The sequence below is a fragment of the Oncorhynchus nerka genome, unplaced genomic scaffold (assembly GCF_034236695.1).
Source record: "Oncorhynchus nerka isolate Pitt River unplaced genomic scaffold, Oner_Uvic_2.0 unplaced_scaffold_843, whole genome shotgun sequence".
Lineage (NCBI taxonomy): Eukaryota > Metazoa > Chordata > Actinopteri > Salmoniformes > Salmonidae > Oncorhynchus > Oncorhynchus nerka.
In genome coordinates this window covers 21,387-45,611 of record NW_027040429.1, presented here as the reverse complement: position 1 = coordinate 45,611, position 24,225 = coordinate 21,387, and the positions used below count along the sequence as shown (strand labels likewise).

The window sequence follows — 24,225 nt, the reverse complement described above, 5'->3', positions numbered from 1 at the left end:
ATATTGATAGTTCTAGTTAGTATTTATTGGGACAAATGTGCTCAAGCGATCGACAAAAACTGTCCAGATGAACATATTTGGGACAAATAAATGTATAAAACAATTATTTAAAAGAAACCTGTGTGTGTGTGTGTGTGTGTGTGTGTGTGTGTGTGTGTGTGTGTGTGTGTGTGTGTGTGTGTGTGTGTGTGTGTGTGTGTATGTTGTGTTGTGTTGTGTGTGTGTGGTCCCCAGGCTGTTGATCCAGTCTGGAATAGACATCAATAGACAGACCAAGGCAGGCACCGCTCTACATGAGGCAGCTCTCTGTGGGAAGACTGAGGCGGTTCGCCTCCTACTGGATGTAAGAGGGACACTAACTAACCTTTAATCATTAACCCCTGACCCCTAACCCCTGACCCTTGACCCCTGCATGAGGCAGCTCTCTGTGGGAAGACTGAGGCGGTTCGCCTCCTACTGGATGTAAGAGGAACACTAACTAACCTTTAATCATTAACCCCTGACCCCTAACCCCTGACCCCTGAGCCCTAACCCCTAACCCCTGACCCCTGAGCCCTAACCCCTGAATGAGGCAGCTCTCTGTGGGAAGACTGAGGCGGTTCGCCTCCTACTGGATGTAAGAGGGACTACAACTAACCTTTAATCATTAACCCCTGACCCCTAACCCCTGACCCCTGACCCCTGCATGAGGCAGCTCTCTGTGGGAATACTGAGGCGGTTCGCCTCCTACTGGATGTAAGAGGGACTACAACTAAACCTTTAATCATTAACCCCTGACCCTTGACCCCTGCATGAGGCAGCTCTCTGTGGGAAGACTGAGGCGGTTCGCCTCCTACTGGATGTAAGAGGGACTACAACTAAACCTTTAATCATTAACCCCTGACCCCTGACCCCTGCATGAGGCAGCTCTCTGTGGGAAGACTGAGGCGGTTCGCCTCCTACTGGATGTAAGAGGGACTACAACTAAACCTTTAATCATTAACCCCTGACCCCTAACCCCTGACCCCTGAGCCCTAACCCCTGACCCCTGACCCCTGCATGAGGCAGCTCTCTGTGGGAAGACTGAGGCGGTTCGCCTCCTACTGGATGTAAGAGGGACTACAACTAAACCTTTAATCATTAACCCCTAACCCCTGACCCTGAGCCCTAACCCCTAACCCCTGACCCCTGCATGAGGCAGCTCTCTGTGGGAAGACTGAGGCGGTTCGCCTCCTGCTGGATGTAAGAGGGACTACAACTAACCTTTAATCATTAACCCCTGACCCCTAACCCCTGACCCCTGCATGAGGCAGCTCTCTGTGGCATCAGAAACACTAACTAACCTGATGTGGCCTTGATCGCCCTTAGCATCAGTCCAACACTAACTAACCTGATGTGGCCTTGATCAGCTCCCTTAGCATCAGTCCAACACTAACTAACCTGATGTGGCCTTGATCGTTCCCTTAGCATCAGTCCAACACTAACTAACCTGATGTGGCCTTGATCGAGCATCATCGTCAACACTAACTAACCTGATGTGGCCTTGATCGTTCCCTTAGCATCAGTCCAACACTAACTAACCTGATGTGGCCTTGATCGTTCCCTTTAGCATCAGTCCAACACTAACTAACCTGATGTGGCCTTGATCGTTCCCTTAGCATCAGTCCAACACTAACTAACCTGATGTGGCCTTGATCGCCCCCTTTAGCGTCAGTCCAACACTAACTAACCTGATGTGGCCTTGATCGTTCCCTTAGCATCAGTCCAACACTAACTAACCTGATGTGGCCTTGATCGTTCCCTTAGCATCAGTCCAACACTAACTAACCTGATGTGGCCTTGATCGTTCCCTTAGCATCAGTCCAACACTAACTAACCTGATGTGGCCTTGATCGTTCCTTAGCATCAGTCCAACACTAACTAACCTGATGTGGCCTTGATCGTTCCCTTTAGCATCAGTCCAACACTAACTAACCTGATGTGGCCTTGATCGTTCCCTTAGCATCAGTCCAACACTAACTAACCTGATGTGGCCTTGATCTTGATCATCAGTCCAACACTAACTAACCTGATGTGGCAGATCCAACACAGTCCAACACTAACTAACCTGATGTGGCCTTGATCGTTCCCTTTAGCATCAGTCCAACACTAACTAACCTGATGTGGCCTTGATCGTTCCCTTAGCATCAGTCCAACACTAACTAACCGGATTTGGCCTTGATCGTCCCCTTAGCATCAGTCCAACACTAACTAACCTGATGTGGCCTTGATCGTCCCCTTTAGCGTCAGTCCAACACTAACTAACCTGATGTGGCCTTGATCGTTCCTTTAGCATCAGTCCAACACTAACTAACCTGATGTGGCCTTGATCGTTCCCTTAGCATCAGTCCAACACTAACTAACCTGATGTGGCCTTGATCGTTCCCTTAGCATCAGTCCAACACTAACTAACCTGATGTGGCCTTGATCGTTCCCTTTAGCATCAGTCCAACACTAACTAACCTGATGTGGCCTTGATCGTTCCCTTTAGCATCAGTCCAACACTAACTAACCTGATGTGGCCTTGATCGTCCCCTTAGCATCAGTCCAACACTAACTAACCTGATGTGGCCTTGATCGTCCCCTTTAGCGTCAGTCCAACACTAACTAACCTGATGTGGCCTTGATCGTCCCCTTTAGCATCAGTCCAACACTAACTAACCTGATGTGGCCTTGATCGTCCCCTTTAGCATCAGTCCAACACTAACTAACCTGATGTGGCCTTGATCGTCCCCTTTAGCATCAGTCCAACACTAACTAACCCGATTTGGCCTTGATCGTCCCCTTAGCATCAGTCCAACACTAACTAACCTGATGTGGCCTTGATCGTTCCTTTAGCATCAGTCCAACACTAACTAACTAACCTGATGTGGCCTTGATCGTTCCCTTTACAAAAGGTTCTTGAAACCACTGAACTCGGAAGCTTTTCTCAGAATTCCCCTCTCTTTTAAACACACCTCAACAGGTTCAGCCTCACTTCTGCCTTTTTTGTGTAAATGTATCAATAGTGCAGGGTTAGATCCAGGGTAGAGGCGCTAGTGCAGGGTTAGAACCAGGGTAGAGGCGCTAGTGCAGGGTTAGAACCAGGGTAGAGGCGCTAGTGCAGGGTTAGAACCAGGGTAGAGGCGCTAGTGCAGGGTTAGAACCAGGGTAGAGGCGCTAGTGCAGGGTTAGAACCAGGGTAGAGGCGCTAGTGCAGGGTTAGAACCAGGGTAGAGGCGCTAGTGCAGGGTTAGAACCAGGGTAGAACTAGGGGGTTAGAACCAGGGTAGCTAGTGCAGGGTTAGAACCAGGGTAGAGGCGCTAGTGCAGGGTTAGAACCAGGGTAGAGGCGCTAGTGCAGGGTTAGAACCAGGGTAGTGACACTAGTGCAGGGTTAGAACCAGGGTAGTGACACTAGTGCAGGGTTAGAACCAGGGTAGTGGCACTAGTGCAGGGTTAGAACCAGGGTAGAGGCGCTAGTGCAGGGTTAGAACCAGGGTAGAGGCGCTAGTGCAGGGTTAGAACCAGGGTAGAGGCGCTAGTGCAGGGTTAGAACCAGGGTAGAGGCGCTAGTGCAGGGTTAGAACCAGGGTAGAGGCGCTAGTGCAGGGTTAGATCCAGGGTAGAGGCGCTAGTGCAGGGTTAGAACCAGGGTAGTGACACTAGTGCAGGGTTAGAACCAGGGTAGAGGCGCTAGTGCAGGGTTAGATCCAGGGTAGAGGCGCTAGTGCAGGGTTAGAACCAGGGTAGAGGCGCTAGTGCAGGGTTAGATCCAGGGTAGAGGCGCTAGTGCAGGGTTAGAACCAGGGTAGTGACACTAGTGCAGGGTTAGAACCAGGGTAGTGACACTAGTGCAGGGTTAGAACCAGGGTAGTGACACTAGTGCAGGGTTAGAACCATGGTAGTGGCACTAGTGCAGGGTTAGAACCAGGGTAGTGACACTAGTGCAGGGTTAGATCCAGGGTAGAGGCGCTAGTGCAGGGTTAGAACCAGGGTAGTGACACTAGTGCAGGGTTAGAACCAAGGTAAAGGCACTAGTGCAGGGTTAGAACCAGGGTAGTGACGCTAGTGCAGGGTTAGAACCAGGGTAAAGGCACTAGTGCAGGGTTAGAACCAGGGTAGAGGCACTAGTGCAGGGTTAGAACCAGGGTAAAGGCACTAGTGCAGGGTTAGAACCAGGGTAGTGACACTAGTGCAGGGTTAGAACCAGGGTAGAGGCGCTAGTGCAGGGTTAGATCCAGGGTAGAGGCGCTAGTGCAGGGTTAGAACCAGGGTAGTGACACTAGTGCAGGGTTAGAACCAGGGTAGAGGCACTAGTGCAGGGTTAGAACCAGGGTAGTGACACTAGTGCAGGGTTAGAACCAGGGTAGTGACACTAGTGCAGGGTTAGAACCAGGGTAGTGACACTAGTGCAGGGTTAGAACCAGGGTAGTGACACTAGTGCAGGGTTAGAACCAGGGTAGAGGCGCTAGTGCAGGGTTAGAACCAGGGTAGTGACACTAGTGCAGGGTTAGAACCAGGGTAGTGACACTAGTGCAGGGTTAGAACCAGGGTAGAGGCGCTAGTGCAGGGTTAGAACCAGGGTAGAGGCGCTAGTGCAGGGTTAGAACCAGGGTAGTGGCACTAGTGCAGGGTTAGAACCAGGGTAGAGGCGCTAGTGCAGGGTTTGAACCAGGGTAGAGGCGCTAGTGCAGGGTTAGAACCAGGGTAGTGACACTAGTGCATTAGAACCAGGGTAGAGGCGCTAGTGCAGGGTTAGAACTAGGGTAGAGGCGCTAGTGCAGGGTTAGAACCAGGGTAAAGACACTAGTGCATTAGAACCAGGGTAGAGGCACTAGTGCAGGGTTAGAACCAAGGTAGAGGCACTAGTACATTAGAACCAGGGTAGAGGCACTAGTGCAGGGTTAGATCCAGGGTAGTGGCACTAGTACATTAGAACCAGGGTAGAGGCACTAGTACATTAGAACCAGGGTAGAGGCACTAGTGCAGGGTTAGAACCAGGGTAAAGACACTAGTGCATTAGAACCAGGGTAGAGGCACTAGTGCAGGGTTAGAACCAGGGTAGAGACACTAGTGCAGGGTTAGATCCAGGGTAGTGGCACTAGTACATTAGAACCAGGGTAGAGGCACTAGTGAATTAGAACCAGGGTAGTGGCATGAGTGAATTAGAACTAGGGTAGAGGCTCTAGTGCATTAGAACCAGGGTAGAGGCACTCATGAATTAGAACCAGGGTAGAGGCACTAGTGAATTAGAACCAGGGTAGAGGCACTAGTGAATTAGAACCAGGGTAGAGGCACTAGTGCATTAGAACCAGGGTAAAGGCACTAGTGAATTAGAACCAGGGTAGAGGCACTACTGAATTAGAACCAGGGTAAAGGCACTAGTGAATTAGAACCAGGGTAGAGGCACTAGTGAATTAGAACCAGGGTAAAGGCACTAGTGAATTAGAACCAGGGTAGAGGCACTAGTGAATTAGAACCAGGGTAAAGGCACTAGTGAATTAGAACCAGGGTAGAGGCACTAGTGAATTAGAACCAGGGTAGAGGCACTAGTGAATTAGAACCAGGGTAGAGCCACTAGTGAATTAGAACCAGGGTAGAGGTACTAGTGAATTAGAACCAGGGTAGAGGCACTAGTGAATTAGAACCAGGGTAAAGGCACTAGTGAATTAGAACCAGGGTAAAGGCACTAGTGAATTAGAACCAGGGTAGAGGCACTAGTGAATTAGAACCAGGGTAGAGGCACTAGTGAATTAGAACCAGGGTAGAGGCACTAGTGGACTTCCTGAATTTACTGTAATTGAAATGTAATTGAGCCCAACCCTGGTTGTTAAAGAATCCCTAACCCTGAGCCTTGCCCCTAACCATAATCCTAATCCTAACCCTAATCCTAACCCTAATCCTAACCCTAATCCTAAACCTAATCCTTATCCTAACCCTAATCCTAATCCTAACTATAACCCTAACCCTTATCCTAACCCTAATCCTAAACCTAATCCTTATCCTAACCCTACCCCTAATCCTAATCCTAACCCTAATCCTAACTATAACCCTAACCCTTATCCTAAACCTAACCCTACCCCTAATCCTTATCCTAACCATAATCCTAATCCTAACCCTAACTATAACCCTAACCCTTATCCTTATCCTAATCCTAAACCTAATCCTTATCCTAACCCTAACCCTAATCCTAACCATAATCCTAATCCTAACCCTAAACCTAACCCTAACCCTAATCCTTATCCTAACCATAATCCTAACCCTAACTATAACCCTAACCCTTATCCTAAACCTAACCCTAACCCTTATCCTAACCCTAATCCTAAACCTAACCCTTATCCTAACCCTAACCCTAATCCTAACCATAATCCTAACCCTAATCCTAACTATAACCCTAACCCTAACCCTTATCCTTACCCTAACCCTAACCCTAATGCTAACCATAATCCTAACCCTAATCCCTGTCCCTACAGAGTGGTATCAATGCAGCTGTGAGGAACACCTACAGCCAGACTGCCCTGGACATAGTTTACCAGTTCTCTGCTTCACAGGCCAGCAGAGAGATCAAACAGCTACTCAGAGGTACAGGTGTGTGTGTGTGTGGTGTGTGGTGTGTGTAAGTGCAGTGTGTGTGTGTGTGTGTGTAGTGTGTGTGTGTGTAAGTGCAGTGTGTGTGTGTGTGTGTGTGTGTGTGTGTGTGTGTGTGTGTGTGTGTGTAAGTGCAGTGTGGTGTGGTGTGTGTGTGTGTCTGTGTCTGTGTGTAAGTGCAGTGTGTGTGTGGTGTGTGTGTGATATTAAACCGTTGTGTCTCTCTCAGATGCGTCAGCAGCCCTCCAGGTCAGGGCCTTGAAGGATTACTGCAACAACTACGACCTGACCAGCCTCAACATCAAGGCTGGGGACGTCATCACGGTACACACACACACACACACACACACACACACACACACACACACACACACACACACACACACACACACACATGCATTTACACACAAACACACACACACACACACACACCACACACAATGCATTTACACACACACACACACACACACACACACACACACACACACACACACACACACACACACACACACAGCTGTGGGTATCTTCTTGTTGATCCTGTATCTTTTCCTGTTGATCTCCTGACTGTGTTTTCACTGAGTCAGAGTGTACAGGAGATAACAGGAACAGGTAGAGAAGGATTGAGGATAGGTACAGGAGATAACAGGAACAGGTAGAGAAGGAAAGGTACAGGAGATAACAGGAACAGGTAGAGAAGGATAGAGGATAGATACAGGAGATAACAGGAACAGTTAGAGAATGATAGAGGATAAATACAGGAGATAACAGGAACAGGTAGAGAAGGATATATACAGGAGATACCAGGAACAGTTAGAGAAGGATAGAGGATAGGTACAGGAGATAACAGGAACAGTTAGAGAAGGATAGAGGATAGATACAGGAGATAACAGGAACAGTTAGAGAAGGATAGAGGATAGATACAGGAGATAACAGGAACAGGTAGAGAAGGATAGAGGATAGGTACAGGAGATAACAGGAACATTTAGAAAAGGATAGAGGATAGATACAGGAGATAACAGGAACAGGTAGAGAAGGATAGAGGATAGGTACAGGAGATAACAGGCACAGTTAGAGAAGGATAGGTACAGGAGATAACAGGAACAGGTAGAGAAGGATAGAGGATAGGTACAGGAGATAACAGGAACAGGTAGAGAAGGATAGAGGATAGATACAGGAGATAACAGGAACCGGTAGAGAAGGATAGAGGATAGATACAGGAGATAACAGGAACCGGTAGAGAAGGATAGAGGATAGGTACAGGAGATAACAGGAACAGGTAGAGAAGGATAGAGGATAGATACAGGCGATAACAGGAACAGTCAGAGAAGGATAGATACAGGAGATAACAGGAACAGTTAGAGAAGGATAGATACAGGAGATAACAGGAACAGTTAGAGAAGGATAGAGGATAGATACAGGAGATAACAGGAACAGGTAGAGACGGATAGATACAGGAGATAACAGGAACAGTTAGAGAAGGATAGAGGATAGATACAGGAGATAACAGGAACAGTTAGAGAAGGATAGAGGATAGATACAGGAGATAACAGGAACAGGTGGAGAAGGATAGAGGATAGGTACAGGAGATAACAGGAACCGGTAGAGAAGGATAGAGGATAGGTACAGGAGATAACAGGAACAGGTAGAGACGGATAGATACAGGAGATAACAGGCACAGTTAGAGAAGGATAGAGGATAGGTACAGGAGATAACAGGAACAGGTAGAGACGGATAGATACAGGAGATAACAGGAACAGTTAGAGAAGGATAGAGGATAGATACAGGAGATAACAGGAACAGGTAGAGACGGATAGATACAGGAGATAACAGGAACAGGTAGAGAAGGATAGATACAGGAGATAACAGGAACAGTTAGAGAAGGATATAGGATAGGCACAGGAGATAACAGGAACAGTTAGAGAATGATAGAGGATAAATACAGGAGATAACAGGAACAGTTAGAGAATGATAGAGGATAGGTACAGGAGATAACAGGAACAGTTAGAGAAGGATAGATACAGGAGATAACAGGAACAGTTAGATAAGGATATAGGATAGGCACAGGAGATAACAGGAACAGTTAGAGAATGATAGAGAATAAATACAGGAGATAACAGGAACAGTTAGAGAAGGATAGAGGATAGATACAGGAGATAACAGGAACAGTTAGAGAAGGATAGAGGATAGATACAGGAGATAACAGGAACAGGTAGAGAAGGATTGAGGATAGGTACAGGAGATAACAGGAACAGGTAGAGAAGGAAAGGTACAGGAGATAACAGGAGCAGGTAGAGAAGGATAGAGGATAGGTACAGGAGATAACAGGAACAGGTAGAGAAGGATAGAGGATAGGTACAGGAGATAACAGGCACAGTTAGAGAAGGATAGATGATAGATACAGGAGATAACAGGAACATGTAGAGAAGGATAGAGGATAGGTACAGGAGATAACAGGAACAGGTAGAGAAGGATAGAGGATAGATACAGGAGATAACAGGAACAGGTAGAGAAGGATAGAGGATAGGTACAGGAGATAACAGGAACAGGTAGAGAAGGATAGAGGATAGGTACAGGAGATAACAGGAACAGGTAGAGAAGGATAGAGGATATGTACAGGAGATAACAGGAACAGGTAGAGAAGGATAGAGGATAGGTACAGGAGATAACAGGAACAGGTAGAGAAGGATAGAGGATAGGTACATGAGATACCAGGCACATTTAGAGAAGGATAGAGGATAGATACAGGAGATAACAGGAACAGTTAGAGAAGGATAAATACAGGAGATAACAGGAACAGGTAGAGAAGGATGGATACAGGAGATAACAGGAACAGGTAGAGAAGTATAGAGGATAGATACAGGAGATAACAGGAACAGTTAGAGAAGGATACAGGATAGATACAGGAGATAACAGGAACATTTAGAGAAGGATAAATACAGGAGATAACAGGAACAGTTAGAGAAGGATAGAGGATAGGTACAGGAGATAACAGGAACGGGTAGAGAAGGATATAGGATAGGTACAGGAGATAACATGCACAGTTAGAGAAGCATAGAGGATAGGTACAGGAGATAACAGGAACAGGTAGAGAAGGATAGAGGATAGGTACAGGAGATAACAGGCACAGTTAGAGAAGGATAGAGGATAGATACAGGAGATAACAGGAACAGTTAGAGAAGGATAGATACAGGAGATAACAGGAACAGTTAGAGAAGGATAGAGGATAGGTACAGGATATAACAGGAACAGGTAGAGAAGGATAGAGGATAGGTACAGGAGATAACAGGCACAGTTGGAGAAGGATAGGGGATAGGTACAGGAGATAACAGGAACAGTTAGAGAAGGATAGAGGATATTATATTCTACTCTATTCTACTCTATTCTTCTGTTCTCTGTTTATTATATTCTACTCTATTCTACTCTATTCTACTGTTCTCTGTTTATTATATTCTACTCTATTCTACTCTATTCTACTGTTGTCTGTTTATTATATTCTACTCTATTGTTCTGTTCTCTGTTTAGTATATTCTACTCTATTGTACTCTATTCTACTGTTCTCTGTTTATTATATTCTACTCTATTCTTCTGTTCTCTGTTTATTATATTCTACTCTATTCTACTGTTCTCTGTTTATTATATTCTACTCTATTGTACTCTATTCTACTGTTCTCTGTTTATTATATTCTACTCTATTGTACTCTATTGTTCTGTTCTCTGTTTATTATATTCTACTCTATTCTTCTGTTCTCTGTTTATTATATTCTACTCTATTCTACTGTTCTCTGTTTATTATATTCTACTCTATTGTACTCTATTCTACTGTTCTCTGTTTATTATATTCTACTCTATTCTACTCTATTCTACTGTTCTCTGTTTATTATATTCTACTATATTCTACTCTATTCTACTGTTCTCTGTTTATTATATTCTACTCTATTCTACTGTTCTCTGTTTAGTATATTCTACTCTATTGTTCTGTTCTCTGTTTATTATATTCTACTCTATTCTACTCTATTGTTCTGTTGTCTGTTTATTGTATTCTACTCTATTCTACTCTATTCTACTGTTCTCTGTTTATTATATTCTACTCTATTGTACTCTAGTCTACTGTTCTCTGTTTATTATATTCTACTCTATTGTTCTGCTCTCTGTTTATTATATTCTACTCTATTCTACTCTATTCTACTGTTCTCTGTTTATTATATTCTACTCTATTGTTCTGTTCTCTGTTTAGTATATTCTACTCTATTGTACTCTATTCTACTGTTCTCTGTTTATTATATTCTACTCTATTCTACTCTATTCTTCTGTTCTCTGATTATTATATTCTACTCTATTGTACTCTATTCTACTGTTCTCTGTTTATTATATTCTACTCTATTCTACTCTATTCTTCTGTTCTCTGTTTATTATATTCTACTCTATTTTACTCTATTCTACTGTTCTCTGTTTATTATATTCTACTCTATTGTACTCTATTCTACTGTTCTCTGTTTATTATATTCTACTCTATTCTACTCTATTCTTCTGTTCTCTGGTTATTATATTCTACTCTATTGTTCTGTTCTCTGTTTATTATATTCTACTCTATTGTACTGTTCTCTGTTTATTATATTCTACTCTATTCTACTGTTCTCTGTTTATTATATTCTACTATATTCTACTCTATTCTACTGTTCTCTGTTTATTATATTCTACTCTATTGTTCTGTTCTCTGTTTATTATATTCTACTCTATTCTACTCTATTCTACTGTTCTCTGTTTATTATATTCTACTCTATTGTTCTGTTCTCTGTTTATTATATTCTACTCTATTGTACTCTATTCTACTGTTCTCTGTTTATTATATTCTACTCTATTCTACTGTTCTCTGTTTATTATATTCTACTCTATTGTTCTGTTCTCTGTTTATTATATTCTACTCTATTCTACTGTTCTCTGTTTATTATATTCTACTCTATTCTACTCTATTCTACTGTTCTCTGTTTATTATATTCTACTCTATTGTTCTGCTCTCTGTTTATTATATTCTACTCTATTCTACTCTATTCTACTGTTCTCTGTTTATTATATTCTACTCTATTGTTCTGTTCTCTGTTTATTATATTCTACTCTATTGTACTCTATTCCACTGTTCTCTGTTTATTATATTCTACTCTATTCTACTGTTCTCTGTTTATTATATTCTACTCTATTCTACTGTTCTCTGTTTATTATATTCTACTCTATTGTACTCTATTCTTCTGTTCTCTGTTTATTATATTCTACTATATTGTACTCTATTCTACTGTTCTCTGTTTATTATATTCTACTCTATTGTACTCTATTCTTCTGTTCTCTGTTTATTATATTCTACTCTATTTTACTCTATTCTACTGTTCTCTGTTTATTATATTCTACTCTATTCTACTCTATTCTTCTGTTCTCTGTTTATTATATTCTACTCTATTGTTCTGTTCTCTGTTTATTATATTCTACTCTATTCTACTCTATTCTACTGTTCTGTGTTTATTATATTCTACTCTATTGTTCTGTTCTCTGTTTAGTATATTCTACTCTATTGTACTCTATTCTACTGTTCTCTGTTTATTATATTCTACTCTATTGTACTCTATTCTTCTGTTCTCTGTTTATTATATTCTACTCTATTCTTCTGTTCTCTGTTTATTATATTCTACTCTATTGTTCTGTTCTCTGTTTATTATATTCTACTCTATTGTACTGTTCTCTGTTTATTATATTCTACTCTATTGTACTCTATTCTACTGTTCTCTGTTTATTATATTCTACTCTATTGTACTCTATTCTACTGTTCTCTGTTTATTATATTCTACTCTATTCTTCTGTTCTCTGTTTATTATATTCTACTCTATTGTTCTGTTCTCTGTTTATTATATTCTACTCTATTGTTCTGTTCTCTGTTTATTATATTCTACTCTATTTTACTCTATTCTACTGTTCTCTGTTTATTATATTCTACTCTATTGTTCTGCTCTCTGTTTATTATATTCTACTCTATTTTACTCTATTCTACTGTTCTCTGTTTATTATATTCTACTCTATTGTTCTGTTCTCTGTTTATTATATTCTACTCTATTCTACTCTATTCTACTGTTCTCTGTTTATTATATTGTTCTGTTCTATTGTATTCTATTCTTTCTGTTCTCTGTTTATTATATTCTTATTGTTCTGCTCTCTGTTTATTATATTCTACTCTATTTTACTCTATTCTACTGTTCTGTGTTTATTATATTCTACTCTATTGTTCTGTTCTCTGTTTAGTATATTCTATCTATTGTACTCTATTCTACTGTTCTCTGTTTATTATATTCTACTCTTTGTACTCTATTCTTCTGTTCTCTGTTTATTATATTCTACTCTATTCTTCTGTTCTCTGTTTATTATATTCTACTCTATTGTTCTGTTCTCTGTTTATTATATTCTACTCTATTGTTGTTCTCTGTTTATTATATTCTACTCTATTGTACTCTATTCTACTGTTCTCTGTTTATTATATTCTACTCTATTGTACTCTATTCTACTGTTCTCTGTTTATTATATTCTACTCTATTCTTCTGTTCTCTGTTTATTATATTCTCTGTTCTGTTCTCTGTTTATTATATTCTACTCTATTCTCTGTTTATTATATTCTGTTCTCTGTTTATTATATTATATTTTACTCTATTCTACTGTTCTCTGTTTATTATATTCTCTATTGTTCTGCTCTCTGTTTATTATATTCTACTCTATTTTACTATTCTACTGTTCTCTGTTTATTATATTCTACTCTATTGTTCTGCTCTCTGTTTATTATATTCTACTCTATTGTTCTGTTCTCTGTTTATTATATTCTACTCTATTGTACTCTATTCTACTGTTCTCTGTTTATTATATTCTACTCTATTGTACTCTATTCTACTGTTCTCTGTTTATTATATTCTACTCTATTCTACTCTATTCTTCTGTTCTCTGGTTATTATATTCTACTCTATTTTACTCTATTCTACTGTTCTCTGTTTATTATATTCTACTCTATTGTTCTGTTCTCTGTTTATTATATTCTACTATATTCTACTCTATTGTTCTGTTCTCTGTTTATTATATTCTACTCTATTCTACTGTTCTCTGTTTATTATATTCTACTCTATTCTACTCTATTCTTCTGTTCTCTGTTTATTATATTCTACTCTATTGTTCTGTTCTCTGTTTATTATATTCTACTCTATTGTTCTGTTCTCTGTTTATTATATTCTACTCTATTCTACTCTATTCTACTGTTCTCTGTTTATTATATTCTACTCTATTGTTCTGCTCTCTGTTTATTATATTCTACTCTATTCTACTCTATTCTACTGTTCTCTGTTTATTATATTCTACTCTAATCTACTCTATTCTACTCTATTCTACTGTTCTCTGTTTATTATATTCTACTCTATTCTACTCTATTCTACTGTTCTCTGTTTATTATATTCTACTCTATTGTACTCTATTCCACTGTTCTCTGTTTATTATATTCTACTCTATTCTACTGTTCTCTGTTTATTATATTCTACTCTATTCTACTGTTCTCTGTTTATTATATTCTACTCTATTGTACTCTATTCTTCTGTTCTCTGTTTATTATATTCTACTATATTGTACTCTATTCTACTGTTCTCTGTTTATTATATTCTACTCTATTGTACTCTATTCTTCTGTTCTCTGTTTATTATATTCTACTCTATTTTACTCTATTCTACTGTTCTCTGTTTATTATATTCTACTCTATTCTACTCTATTCTTCTGTTCTCTGTTTATTATATTCTACTCTATTGTTCTGTTCTCTGTTTATTATATTCTACTCTATTCTACTCTATTCTACTGTTCTGTGTTTATTATATTCTACTCTATTGTTCTGTTCTCTGTTTAGTATATTCTACTCTATTGTACTCTATTCTACTGTTCTCTGTTTATTATATTCTACTCTATTGTACTCTATTCTTCTGTTCTCTGTTTATTATATTCTACTCTATTCTTCTGTTCTCTGTTTATTATATTCTACTCTATTGTTCTGTTCTCTGTTTATTATATTCTACTCTATTGTACTGTTCTCTGTTTATTATATTCTACTCTATTGTACTCTATTCTACTGTTCTCTGTTTATTATATTCTACTCTATTGTACTCTATTCTACTGTTCTCTGTTTATTATATTCTACTCTATTGTTCTGTTCTCTGTTTATTATATTCTACTCTATTGTTCTGTTCTCTGTTTATTATATTCTACTCTATTGTTCTGTTCTCTGTTTATTATATTCTACTCTATTGTTCTGTTCTCTGTTTATTATATTCTACTCTATTCTACTGTTCTCTGTTTATTATATTCTACTCTATTTTACTCTATTCTACTGTTCTCTGTTTATTATATTCTACTCTATTGTTCTGCTCTCTGTTTATTATATTCTACTCTATTGTTCTGTTCTCTGTTTATTATATTCTACTCTATTGTACTCTATTCTACTGTTCTCTGTTTATTATATTCTACTCTATTGTACTCTATTCTACTGTTCTCTGTTTATTATATTCTACTCTATTCTACTCTATTCTTCTGTTCTCTGTTTATTATATTCTACTCTATTTTACTCTATTCTACTGTTCTCTGTTTATTATATTCTACTCTATTGTTCTGTTCTCTGTTTATTATATTCTACTATATTCTACTCTATTGTTCTGTTCTCTGTTTATTATATTCTACTATATTCTACTCTATTCTACTGTTCTCTGTTTATTATATTCTACTCTATTCTACTCTATTCTTCTGTTCTCTGTTTATTATATTCTACTCTATTGTTCTGTTCTCTGTTTATTATATTCTTCTGTTCTGTTCTCTGTTTATTATATTCTACTCTATTCTACTCTATTCTACTGTTCTCTGTTTATTATATTCTACTCTATTGTTCTGCTCTCTGTTTATTATATTCTACTCTATTCTACTATTCTACTGTTCTCTGTTTATTATATTCTACTCTATTGTTCTGTTCTCTGTTTATTATATTCTACTCTATTCTACTCTATTCTTCTGTTCTCTGTTTATTATATTCTACTCTATTGTTCTGTTCTCTGTTTATTATATTCTACTCTATTCTACTCTATTCTACTGTTCTCTGTTTATTATATTCTACTCTATTCTACTGTTCTCTGTTTATTATATTCTACTCTATTGTTCTGTTCTCTGTTTATTATATTCTACTCTATTCTTCTGTTCTCTGTTTATTATATTCTACTCTATTCTACTCTATTCTACTGTTCTCTGTTTATTATATTCTACTCTATTGTTCTGTTCTCTGTTTATTATATTCTACTCTATTCTACTCTATTCTACTGTTCTCTGTTTATTATATTCTACTCTATTGTTCTGTTCTGTTTATTATATTCTACTCTATTGTACTCTATTCCACTGTTCTCTGTTTATTATATTCTACTCTATTCTACTGTTCTCTGTTTATTATATTCTACTCTATTCTACTGTTCTCTGTTTATTATATTCTACTCTATTGTACTGTTCTGTTCTCTGTTTATTATATTCTACTATATTCTACTCTATTCTACTGTTCTCTGTTTATTATATTCTACTCTATTGTACTCTATTCTTCTGTTCTCTGTTTATTATATTCTACTCTATTTTACTCTATTCTACTGTTCTCTGTTTATTATATTCTACTCTATTCTACTCTATTCTTCTGTTCTCTGTTTATTATATTCTACTCTATTGTTCTGTTCTCTGTTTATTATATTCTACTCTATTCTACTCTATTCTACTGTTCTGTGTTTATTATATTCTACTCTATTGTTCTGTTCTCTGTTTATTATATTCTACTCTATTGTACTCTATTCTACTGTTCTCTGTTTATTATATTCTACTCTATTGTACTCTATTCTTCTGTTCTCTGTTTATTATATTCTACTCTATTCTTCTGTTCTCTGTTTATTATATTCTACTCTATTGTTCTGTTCTCTGTTTATTATATTCTACTCTATTGTTCTGTTCTCTGTTTATTATATTCTACTCTATTGTACTCTGTTCTCTGTTCTCTGTTTATTATATTCTACTCTATTGTACTCTATTCTACTGTTCTCTGTTTATTATATTCTACTCTATTTCTTCTGTTCTCTGTTTATTATATTCTACTCTATTGTTCTGTTCTCTGTTTATTATATTCTACTCTATTGTTCTGTTCTCTGTTTATTATATTCTACTCTATTTTACTCTATTCTACTGTTCTCTGTTTATTATATTCTACTCTATTGTTCTGTTCTCTGTTTATTATATTCTACTCTATTCTACTCTATTCTACTGTTCTGTGTTTATTATATTCTACTCTATTGTTCTGTTCTCTGTTTAGTATATTCTACTCTATTGTACTCTATTCTACTGTTCTCTGTTTATTATATTCTACTCTATTGTACTCTATTCTTCTGTTCTCTGTTTATTATATTCTACTCTATTCTTCTGTTCTCTGTTTATTATATTCTCTGTTTGTTCTCTATTATTATATTCTACTCTATTGTACTGTTCTCTGTTTATTATATTCTACTCTATTGTACTCTATTCTACTGTTCTCTGTTTATTATATTCTACTCTATTGTACTCTATTCTACTGTTCTCTGTTTATTATATTCTACTCTATTCTTCTGTTCTCTGTTTATTATATTCTACTCTATTGTTCTGTTCTCTGTTTATTATATTCTACTCTATTGTTCTGTTCTCTGTTTATTATATTCTACTCTATTCTACTGTTCTCTGTTTATTATATTCTACTCTATTTTACTCTATTCTACTGTTCTCTGTTTATTATATTCTACTCTATTGTTCTGCTCTCTGTTTATTATATTCTACTCTATTTTACTATATTCTACTGTTCTCTGTTTATTATATTCTACTCTATTGTTCTGCTCTCTGTTTATTATATTCTACTCTATTGTTCTGTTCTCTGTTTATTATATTCTACTCTATTGTACTCTATTCTACTGTTCTCTGTTTATTATATTCTACTCTATTGTACTCTATTCTACTGTTCTCTGTTTATTATATTCTACTCTATTCTACTCTATTCTTCTGTTCTCTGGTTATTATATTCTACTCTATTTTACTCTATTCTACTGTTCTCTGTTTATTATATTCTACTCTATTGTTCTGTTCTCTGTTTATTATATTCTACTATATTCTACTCTATTCTACTGTTCTCTGTTTATTATATTCTACTCTATTCTACTCTATTCTTCTGTTCTCTGTTTATTATATTCTACTCTATTGTTCTGTTCTCTGTTTATTATATTCTACTCTATTGTTCTGTTCTCTGTTTATTATATTCTACTCTATTCTACTCTATTCTACTGTTCTCTGTTTATTATATTCTACTCTATTGTTCTGCTCTCTGTTTATTATATTCTACTCTATTCTACTGTTCTCTGTTTATTATATTCTACTCTAATCTACTCTATTCTACTCTATTCTACTGTTCTCTGTTTATTATATTCTACTCTATTCTACTCTATTCTACTGTTCTCTGTTTATTATATTCTACTCTATTGTACTCTTCTACTGTTCTCTGTTTATTATATTCTACTCTATTCTACTGTTCTCTGTTTATTATTCTACTCTGTTCTCTGTTTATTATATTCTACTCTATTGTACTCTATTCTTCTGTTCTCTGTTTATTATATTCTACTCTATTGTACTCTATTCTACTGTTCTCTGTTTATTATATTCTACTCTATTGCACTCTATTCTTCTGTTCTCTGTTTATTATATTCTACTCTATTTTACTCTATTCTACTGTTCTCTGTTTATTATATTCTACTCTATTCTACTCTATTCTTCTGTTCTCTGTTTATTATATTCTACTCTATTGTTCTGTTCTCTGTTTATTATATTCTACTCTATTCTACTCTATTCTACTGTTCTCTGTTTATTATATTCTACTCTATTGTTCTGTTCTCTGTTTATTATATTCTACTCTATTGTTCTGTTCTCTGTTTATTATATTCTACTCTATTGTACTCTATTCTACTGTTCTCTGTTTATTATATTCTACTCTATTGTACTCTATTCTACTGTTCTCTGTTTATTATATTCTACTCTATTGTTCTGTTCTCTGTTTATTATATTCTACTCTATTGTTCTGTTCTCTGTTTATTATATTCTACTCTATTGTTCTGTTCTCTGTTTATTATATTCTACTCTATTGTTCTGTTCTCTGTTTATTATATTCTACTCTATTCTACTGTTCTCTGTTTATTATATTCTACTCTATTTTACTCTATTCTACTGTTCTCTGTTTATTATATTCTACTCTATTGTTCTGCTCTCTGTTTATTATATTCTACTCTATTCTTCTGTTCTCTGTTTATTATATTCTACTCTATTGTACTCTATTCTACTGTTCTCTGTTTATTATATTCTACTCTATTGTACTCTATTCTACTGTTCTCTGTTTATTATATTCTACTCTATTCTACTCTATTCTTCTGTTCTCTGGTTATTATATTCTACTCTATTTTACTCTATTCTACTGTTCTCTGTTTATTATATTCTACTCTATTGTTCTGTTCTCTGTTTATTATATTCTACTATATTCTACTCTATTGTTCTGTTCTCTGTTTATTATATTCTACTATATTCTACTCTATTCTACTGTTCTCTGTTTATTATATTCTACTCTATTCTACTCTATTCTTCTGTTCTCTGTTTATTATATTCTACTCTATTGTTCTGTTCTCTGTTTATTATATTCTACTCTATTGTTCTGTTCTCTGTTTATTATATTCTACTCTATTCTACTCTATTCTACTGTTCTCTGTTTATTATATTCTACTCTATTGTTCTGCTCTCTGTTTATTATATTCTACTCTATTCTACTCTATTCTACTGTTCTCTGTTTATTATATTCTACTCTATTGTTCTGTTCTCTGTTTATTATATTCTACTCTATTCTACTCTATTTTTCTGTTCTCTGTTTATTATATTCTACTATATTGTTCTGTTCTCTGTTTATTATATTCTACTCTATTCTACTCTATTCTACTGTTCTCTGTTTATTATATTCTACTCTATTGTACTCTATTCGTCTGTTCTCTGTTTATTATATTCTACTCTATTTTACTCTATTCTTCTGTTCTCTGGTTATTATATTCTACTCTATTGTTCTGTTCTCTGTTTATTATATTCTACTCTATTGTTCTGTTCTCTGTTTATTATATTCTACTCTATTCTACTCTATTCTACTCTATTCTACTGTTCTCTGTTTATTATATTCTACTCTATTCTACTCTATTCTACTCTATTCTACTGTTCTCTGTTTATTATATTCTACTCTATTGTTCTGTTCTCTGTTTATTATATTCTACTCTATTCTACTCTATTCTACTGTTCTCTGTTTATTATATTCTACTCTATTGTTCTGTTCTCTGTTTATTATATTCTACTCTATTCTACTCTATTCTACTGTTCTCTGTTTATTATATTCTCTGTTTATTATATTCTACTCTATTCTACTCTATTCTTCTGTTCTCTGTTTATTATATTCTACTCTATTGTTCTGTTCTCTGTTTATTATATTCTACTCTATTCTACTGTTCTCTGTTTATTATATTCTACTCTATTGTTCTGTTCTCTGTTTATTATATTCTACTCTATTCTACTCTATTCTACTGTTCTCTGTTTATTATATTCTACTCTATTCTACTGTTCTCTGTTTATTATATTCTACTCTATTCTTCTGTTCTCTGTTTATTATATTCTACTCTATTGTACTCTATTCTTCTGTTCTCTGTTTATTATATTCTACTCTATTGTACTCTATTCTTCTGTTCTCTGTTTATTATATTCTACTCTATTCTTCTGTTCTCTGTTTATTATATTCTACTCTATTCTACTGTTCTCTGTTTATTATATTCTACTCTATTCTTCTGTTCTCTGTTTATTATATTCTACTCTATTCTACTGTTCTCTGTTTATTATATTCTACTCTATTGTACTCTATTCTTCTGTTCTCTGTTTATTATATTCTACTCTATTGTACTCTATTCTTCTGTTCTCTGTTTATTATATTCTACTCTATTGTACTCTATTCTTCTGTTCTCTGTTTATTATATTCTACTCTATTTTACTCTATTCTACTGTTCTCTGTTTATTATATTCTACTCTATTGTACTCTATTCTACTGTTCTCTGTTTATTATATTCTACTCTATTGTTCTGCTCTCTGTTTATTATATTCTACTCTATTCTACTGTTCTCTGTTTATTATATTCTACTCTATTCTACTGTTCTCTGTTTATTATATTCTACTCTATTGTACTCTATTCTACTGTTCTCTGTTTATTATATTCTACTCTATTGTTCTGTTCTCTGTTTATTATATTCTACTCTATTGTACTCTATTCTACTGTTCTCTGTTTATTATATTCTACTCTATTGTACTCTATTCTACTGTTCTCTGTTTATTATATTCTACTCTATTGTTCTGTTCTCTGTTTATTATATTCTACTCTATTGTACTCTATTCTACTGTTCTCTGTTTATTATATTCTATTCTATTGTACTCCATTCTTCTGTTCTCTGTTTATTATATTCTACTCTATTCTACTGTTCTCTGTTTATTATATTCTACTCTATTGTTCTGTTCTCTGTTTATTATATTCTACTCTATTCTACTGTTCTCTGTTTATTATATTCTACTCTGTTGTTCTGTTCTCTGTTTATTATATTCTACTCTATTCTACTGTTCTCTGTTTATTATATTCTACTCTATTGTTCTGTTCTCTGTTTATTATATTCTACTCTATTCTACTCTATTTTTCTGTTCTCTGTTTATTATATTCTACTATATTGTTCTGTTCTCTGTTTATTATATTCTACTCTATTGTTCTGTTCTCTGTTTATTATATTCTACTCTATTGTACTCTATTCTACTGTTCTCTGTTTATTATATTCTACTCTATTGTTCTGTTCTATGTTTATTATATTCTACTCTATTGTTCTGTTCTCTGTTTATTATATTCTACTCTATTGTTCTGTTCTCTGTTTATTATATTCTACTCTATTGTACTCTATTCTACTGTTCTCTGTTTATTATAGTCTACTCTATTGTTCTGTTCTCTGTTTATTATATTCTATTCTACTGTTCTCTGTTTATTATATTCTATTGTACTCTATTCTTCTGTTCTCTGTTTATTATATTCTACTCTATTGTTCTGTTCTCTGTTCTCTGTTTATATATTCTACTCTATTGTACTCTATTCTACTGTTCTCTGTTTATTATATTCTACTCTATTGTACTCTATTCTACTGTTCTCTGTTTATTATATTCTACTCTATTGTACTCTATTCTTCTGTTCTCTGTTTATTATATTCTACTCTATTGTTCTGTTCTCTGTTTATTATATTCTACTCTATTCTACTGTTCTCTGTTTATTATATTCTACTCTATTGTTCTGTTCTCTGTTTATTATATTCTACTCTGTTGTTCTGTTCTCTGTTTATTATATTCTACTCTATTCTACTGTTCTCTGTTTATTATATTCTACTCTATTGTTCTGTTCTCTGTTTATTATATTCTACTCTATTGTTCTGCTCTCTGTTTATTATATTCTGTTCTCTGTTTATTATATTCTACTCTATTCTACTGTTCTCTGTTTATTATATTCTACTCTATTGTACTCTATTCTACTGTTCTCTGTTTATTATATTCTACTCTATTGTTCTGTTCTCTGTTTATTATATTCTACTCTATTGTACTCTATTCTACTGTTCTCTGTTTATTATATTCTACTCTATTGTACTCTATTCTACTGTTCTCTGTTTATTATATTCTACTCTATTGTTCTGTTCTCTGTTTATTATATTCTACTCTATTGTACTCTATTCTACTGTTCTCTGTTTATTATATTCTATTCTATTGTACTCCATTCTTCTGTTCTCTGTTTATTATATTCTACTCTATTCTACTGTTCTCTGTTTATTATATTCTACTCTATTGTTCTGCTCTCTGTTTAGTATATTCTACTCTATTCTACTCTATTCTACTGTTCTCTGTTTATTATATTCTACTCTGTTGTTCTGTTCTCTGTTTATTATATTCTACTCTATTCTACTGTTCTCTGTTTATTATATTCTACTCTATTGTTCTGTTCTCTGTTTATTATATTCTACTCTATTCTACTCTATTTTTCTGTTCTCTGTTTATTATATTCTACTATATTGTTCTGTTCTCTGTTTATTATATTCTACTCTATTGTTCTGTTCTCTGTTTATTATATTCTACTCTATTGTACTCTATTCTACTGTTCTCTGTTTATTATATTCTACTCTATTGTTCTGTTCTCTGTTTACTCTCTATTGTTCTGTTCTCTGTTTATTATATTCTACTCTATTGTACTCTATTCTTCTGTTCTCTGTTTATTATATTCTACTCTATTGTTCTGTTCTCTGTTTATTATATTCTACTCTATTGTACTCTATTCTACTGTTCTCTGTTTATTATATTCTACTCTATTGTACTCTATTCTACTGTTCTCTGTTTATTATATTCTACTCTATTGTACTCTATTCTTCTGTTCTCTGTTTATTATATTCTACTCTATTGTTCTGTTCTCTGTTTATTATATTCTACTCTATTCTACTGTTCTCTGTTTATTATATTCTACTCTATTGTTCTGTTCTCTGTTTATTATATTCTACTCTGTTGTTCTGTTCTCTGTTTATTATATTCTACTCTATTCTACTGTTCTCTGTTTATTATATTCTACTCTATTGTTCTGTTCTCTGTTTATTATATTCTACTCTGCCACGTTGAATTTCTTCGTTTTCTCTGGCAGGTTCTCGAGCAGCATGTTGACGGGCGCTGGAAGGGCTGTATCCATGACAACCGTACAGGAAATGACCGCGTCGGCTACTTCCCTTCTACAATAGTGGAGGTCATCAACAAGAGAACAGGTGTGTGTTTGTGTCTGTGTGCGTGCGTGCGGGTTCTTTTGGGTTCTCGGGAATTATCCTTTAACCTGCAGTACAGCCCTGTTAGAGTCTAACAGTACAGCCCTGTTAGAGTCTAACCTGTAGTACAGCCCTGTTAGAGTCTAACAGTACAGCCCTGTTAGAGTCTAACCTGCAGTAAAGCCCTGTTAGAGTCTAACCTGCAGTACAGCCCTGTTAGAGTCTAACCTGCAGTACAGCCCTGTTAGAGTCTAACCTGTAGTACAGCCCTGTTAGAATCTAACCTGTAGTACAGCCCTGTTAGAGTCTAACAGTACAGCCCTGTTAGAGTCTAACCTGTAGTACAGCCCTGTTAGAGTCTAACCTGTAGTACAGCCCTGTTAGAGTCTAACCTGTAGTACAGCCCTGTTAGAGTCTAACCTGCAGTACAGCCCTGTTAGAGTCTAACCTGTAGTACAGCCCTGTTAGAGTCTAACCTGTAGTACAGCCCTGTTAGAGTCTAACAGTACAGCCCTGTTAGAGTCTAACCTGTAGTACAGCCCTGTTAGAGTCTAACCTGCAGTACAGCCCTGTTAGAGTCTAACCTGTAGTACAGCCCTGTTAGAGTCTAACAGTACAGCCCTGTTAGAGTCTAACCTGCAGTACAGCCCTGTTAGAGTCTAACAGT

General features: G+C 35.9%; 1 long non-coding RNA gene across 1 annotated transcript; it reads left to right on the top strand.

Annotated features, from left to right (window-relative positions):
- The first annotated feature begins 6,480 nt into the window (after positions 1-6,480).
- LOC135571014 (uncharacterized) lies at positions 6,481-23,558 on the top strand. Its single transcript, XR_010463621.1, has 3 exons — positions 6,481-6,582; positions 6,818-6,912; positions 23,444-23,558. It is a non-coding gene; the product is annotated as an uncharacterized LOC135571014 (long non-coding RNA).
- Positions 23,559-24,225: the final 667 nt, after the last annotated feature.